Here is a 6,100-nt window from a genome sequence, read left to right as displayed (position 1 = left end):
GGGAAGGTTACTGCAAAATTTCCTCCCGATCAGCTGGGACTCGGGAGGCAGAGAATAGATGGGGATGGGGCCAGTCAGAGGTGATATTTACCGGTTCTCCAAACTACTCAAATTTTCCACTACCGGTTCTCCAGAACTGGTCAGAACCTGCTGAATACCACCTCTGCTGTGATTCCTTTTATAAAATATTGTATTGTATTGTAAAATATTATATTGTAAACAAATTGTGGTTCTTGGTTTGAGATCAGATTTCTTTGCTCTTGTTTGAATGAAAAGTATAGCATAACAGACCACTGAAAACTTTTAAATAAAGAATTGCTTCAGACCTGATCATGTTTACAGTATACAAGAAAGACTTACAACAGTGTAAAATACAGTAAAGACATCAATTTTATGTATGAGAGCTTGCAGGGAAATTGGCAAAAGAATGGGAGAAATAGCAGACTGGATGAATCAGTGGATAGTTGATCTCATAAAAGGCAGCTCATCCCTGATTTGGGGATTCAAACTCTGGAAATATTCAAGGTATGCATTATTTTACTAACTCACCATAAGCAAGACTGGGACATTCCTATCACAATTTCCAAGGTTCTAAATTTACCCCAGATAAGCATTACTGAAATCTGTATATATATATTTTTGCTACCTTGACCTTCCTTGCCCAACTGGGCAAGGCTTGATAGTAAGAAAAACAAACAGTAAATTAGTAAAGTCTCCATAAGGAAAAGAGAAGGAAAAGATTATAAGCAAGTAGAATTTTTACTATTTTATTGCAGCTTCCAAGCAGAAGAAAACAACTTCCTAACTAACCAGGAACATAAGCATTGTTGTAGACAATTGTAAAATGGCATTTAAATCCTAAATCAGGTTATCTTTGCAAAGGCTTAATTTCTTTTCTGGTTCCTCTCATTTAAAAGAAAGAGATTGGGGATGGTGACAGCCACTCTGTTTATACCACATGGCACCACAGTGAGATGATCACTTAGCTTTTGTTTTGGTTCCAATTCATTTTTTCAAGAAGTGTAATTAAAAATCGCATTAATGCCACCAATTATGGCCTCCAAGGGACCAGAAACCTCATGTTACTATGTGATGGAACACAAGTGAGCTGCAAACATCCATTTACTATTATAATACTCATTAATCCTGCCAAAAACAACTCATTATGAGACTTCAAGGAAATCATCTCATAGGCAAACAGAGCACAGGATCTATCTGTCACTGTATTCCTCACAGCACAAGTTGCAGAGGTGGAAATTGTACCATGTAACTAATTTATGAAGCTGCAAACTATACATTCATTCCTGAACCAAGGAAGTAAAATAGTGGGGGGGGGGAGATTCTCAGAACAAGGACATTGCTTTAACAACAACATTTTGAAAAGACAATGAGAAACATGTACCGATAAAAGAAAATTATTTGAGATTATTGCAGCACACATAGGCAGGGAGTAGGTTCTCTCTTATAGAGTCCAATTTGAAGATGGCAGCATGAGTCAGTGATATGTATTTTAATTGTTTCTACTTGCACTATCTTCTGCACCAGAGAATTTACTTAGATAAACACATATCTGCGATTTGTAAACATCTTTTCTGAAAGACAGATGATAGATAGATAGATAGATAGATAGATAGATAGATAGATAGATAGATAGATAGATAGATAGATAGATAGATAGATACCCTGTTTTCCCCAAAATAAGACAGCCCCTGATAACAAGCCCAATTGGGCTTTCGAGTGCATGGCAATAAGGTCAAGCACTTATTTCAGGGTTCAAAAAAATATAAGACAGGGTCTTATTTCTAGGAAAACATGATAGATAGAGATAGAGAGAGAGAGAGAGAGAGATAGATAGAGAGAGAGAGAGAGAGAGAGAGAGACATAGACCCATGATGGTAAACCTATGGCATGTGAGCCATCGCCCCAGTTCAACTCTACCGTGCATGCGCCTCCCGCCACCCAGTTAGTCATCAGGTCTCTGCCATGCATGCGTGGAGGGCGGGGCATGTGTGGGGACCACACGTGCATGCACTGGGGGACGGGGCACATGCATGCACGTGTGGGGTGGGTGCATGCATGTGCGGAGTGGGGCACATGAGTGGGAGCTGCACGCACTTTGCATTTTGAGGATTTGGGCATGCACATGCGCATTCACGTGCACACGCACTTTGGGCCCTCTGTCCGGAAAAGGTTAGCTGTCACTGACATAGACAGACAGACAGACAGACGTAAAAATGAGGGGGACACAAAGATTTAGGTGGCATCCTTCTATTCCTCTGAAAAGACTTCTACTTCAGAATTTAACTACTCTGCTGAATAATATTCCTTAAACATTATGTGATTACTTATAATCCTCTCCAAAGCATTGGCCCAATATGGAATTAACATAGGATGTACCTGCTAAAATCATAATGCACTTCAATTGCTTAATATTCAGACTGTCATAAGATGCAAAGATACAATATGCATTATGGCATTTGTATGAGTATTTCTGTGGAAAGTAAGGATAATGTTCCTATGTACTGTATACTTAATCTGGATGTTCTTAGTGATTTGATTGATTTAAAATGTTTTTTGTGTTTTTAACTGTAATATAATTTTTTTAATTGTAAGCCGCCCGGAATCATTGCCTACGATGGGCAGCTATAGAAATTGAAGGAATGAATGGTAAAAGATGATAGATGACAGATCGATAGATCGATAGATCGATAGATCGATAAATAGATAGATAGATAGATAGATAGATAGATAGATAGATAGATAGATAGATAGATAGATAGATAGATAATCTTTTTACAGAGATGTAGTAGTTCTTTCTTATTCATCCAAGGCTTCTATTCTAGAGAGAAACTCTGATGCTGGGTCATGCTTTAGACCTGTTCAAGTACTATCAAAACAGAAGTTCTCATCAGGTATCCAGAATGTCTCCAAAAGAAAAGCCTTAACATATACAACTGTATGCAGGTTGACCTCCATATGAACTAGGACCTTGCATTACCAATGTCTTGATTCCCATAAAGCCCACACACATATTGTATATGCAAAGCCTTTTTCTTCCTGTAGTCGTATACGCTAAATATGTGAAAATATACATCGTTCATGCATAGGTAAGGAAAAGACATCATTTAAATCATGCTGGCCATGGAATGGGGCATATTGCAAACCACATCAGAACTAGTTTCTAGTATTGCTGCATAAAGAAGCATTTACGACGATGGACAGAAACATCAAGCTAAATGGAACTGACATTTTCTGAGGTTCATTGCAACAAATGTAAACTTGGCAGGAGAAAGTTCATAGGGCTGAAGGTGTTAACAGTGGCACTCCAGTTTTTGTTGCCAGAATGCTTTGCTTAAGGAATTCTTGAAGAAATGCACTTAATAAAATTGAACCTTGCTTGCTGACAAGGCTTCATATCTGCAAGCAGTTTTTTTTGTCTGCCTGATATCACTCTCTCCCCCCCACCCTTAAAATTAGCTGCTATCTTTCATGTGTCTTCCAATTGGTCCTCTTTATTTTCAGGTACTGCATAAAATGCAACAAGCTCAGTGATGCCAGACTATGTAATTGGACACCTGCCTAACACCCTGTAGCACAGGGCTGTCAAACTTGCGACCCACGGGCTGGATGCATCACACACTGGCCACAGCGACACCCAGTTTATCAAAGAGGGAAAAACTCACGATACATCACGTGACAATGACATGAAAATGTGAGTTTGACACCCCTTCTGTAGCACCTTTTCTCCATTGGCCTTCTGCCTGCCCAGCCCAGCCGTGAAAGTACTTCCACCTCTCATAAACACTGATTGGTCCTCCATCAGTCTCTGTGTGTGCACCACTTACAAGGAGGGCTGGCCACATCCACCCATCTTTTGAAACTTGACGTTAACAAAAGTGGAGAAAGAGCATACACACAATTGAGGGGTAAATGCAGATTTAGAGCTAGGCTGGGAATTTAAATATCTCTGTACAATACAAACTTTAACATTTTAAGATTATAGTTCCTTTTCCCTGGACTATAATGTAGCATATATCATAATAGTAAAAACGGTGTCATTGATTGTATATGATCGTGCTTTTCTTTTTCTAATTTAACTTTGCTGTTAGCTGCCTTGAGTGCCATTCATGGATGGAAAGGTGGCATAGTAAAAGGATCTGAATAACAGAGAACTTGTAAGAAAAGAGGACAAAAATATGCAGAATAAAGAGACTTGAAATTGAGCCAAAATTAAATACTGTATGTTTAAGCCATACTGATTTTAGTATCAGGGAAATATTTAGACCCATGTTTAACTTTTTTTTTATTGAAGTTAATCACTTAACAATTTAGTCACTGTCATGCCATGGTATCTTTAAGGATCTATCCCTTCTTCATGTAGATTATTTTTATTAAAAAGTTGGGGCCTTCTATATTTTTTTTCTTTTTACTTCCCTATAATAACGCATAGTAAAACAAATGTTAAGGATTAAATGCCTAGGGGAACAGGGAGGTCTTTCTCTTTGAAACTAATAAAAAAAGTAGAAAAGTGTGATGTAATTAAATACATACATGTATTTACATTTTAAAATACAATTTCTTAACCTGCTTTCTTGCAGCCTCTTCATATCCCATATATCAGGGGTCTCCAACCATGGCAACTTTAAGACTTGTGGACTTCAACTCCCAGCCAAGCTGGCTGAGGAACTCTGGGAGTTGAAGTCCACAAGTCTTAAAGTTGCCAAGGTTGCAAATCCCTGACATATACTATACGCCCATACAATGTTTGGAACCAGATGTGTCTCATTTATGTATTTATTTGAGTGTTTTTGATGTGACGAGCAGCTATTCTGCTTGCTGCCGAAAGTTTCTGGGAAACTCTACCTCTATTTTTTACATTGATCCCAAATTACAACCCACCCCCCTCTGATCCTGTGCCTTCTATCCTTCTATCAAAAAGGTAATTTATTTCTAGCTCAGCCAAAATCACAGAGAATCCTGCTTTTTATTAGAAACACGGGGGCTCCATAATGCTAGAGTTACGTTTCCCCATTGATGAGAACTCTTCCATTTCCTCCAGGGTTTCAGCTGTCCCTACCACAAGTTCCTTAAACTCAAAATAAGAATGTAAACAATCAGAGAATTCTATCCTAACCTCCTTTGAACAAATCCCACAGAAATCAGCACAACTCACCTCCAGATGCGTTTTCAGCTAGGCTGCATGTCCTATTTATTTCATATATTTTCTCCTCTCCCATTACATTTTAGACAGTAATCCTCAAGTGCCAAACACAGTAACTATGGGCTGTTTCAGCTGCCAGTATTCCAGTTCTGTCCATGATGCTCCAGAGGAAGCATCAGAGAATATCATGATCTTAAGCCGTCTGATACTCTGGATAACTCCCCTCCCCAACCTTTAAATTGTGTCAGCTTTGAAACTGATGAAGTTAATCCCCTCCTATTAATTGCACTGAGGAGAGAAGACATTAGATAAGCAAAAACTGGCCTCTTCCCCCCACCGTCCATCTTCCCCATAGCATCTCATCAAAGTAAATGAGTAGAGCTTGAAATCTGGATGTCAGATCTGCCACCGAATCTTCCTTGGCCACTCTATTATTTTGATTGGATCATGCCAATGCAGCAGAACTGTATGCATGTTTACTTAGAGGTAAATCTCATTATATTAAGAGAATTTGTATCTCCCCTTTTCTCTAAAACAAGCCCTCAGCACAGCTTATAACATCCAAATAGAACATTGTCATGAACACAATGAAAACAATAGGTGTGCATAGGATTACATCTTGCTATTTTCTCTTAACACTGATGAATTCCTCTCTTGGGAAAGAGGGTGGAGAATAATGAAATGAATAAAAGATTCCCTTCTGGATTTTGTCAGAAAGATCTGCTAGAAAGGTTTCAGAATCTCATGGGCTCTTGCACATAGGTTTTACCTGTAAAATGAAGAGATGCTTTTTTCTCAGCATTCTATTTGCCATGTGTATTCATCCACATGTATTGTTGCATGAAAGAATAATAGAGGAAAATGCTGCAGGAAGCCCTAGGAGATATGTTCCTTTGGGAGAGACAGGCATGTTGTACAGAACAAAACTATTTTAAAAAG

The sequence above is a fragment of the Pantherophis guttatus genome, chromosome 1, assembly GCF_059756535.1.
Source record: "Pantherophis guttatus breed Tessera chromosome 1, ASM5975653v1, whole genome shotgun sequence".
Classification (NCBI taxonomy): domain Eukaryota; kingdom Metazoa; phylum Chordata; class Lepidosauria; order Squamata; family Colubridae; genus Pantherophis; species Pantherophis guttatus.
Note: the sequence above shows the minus strand (reverse complement) of the source record.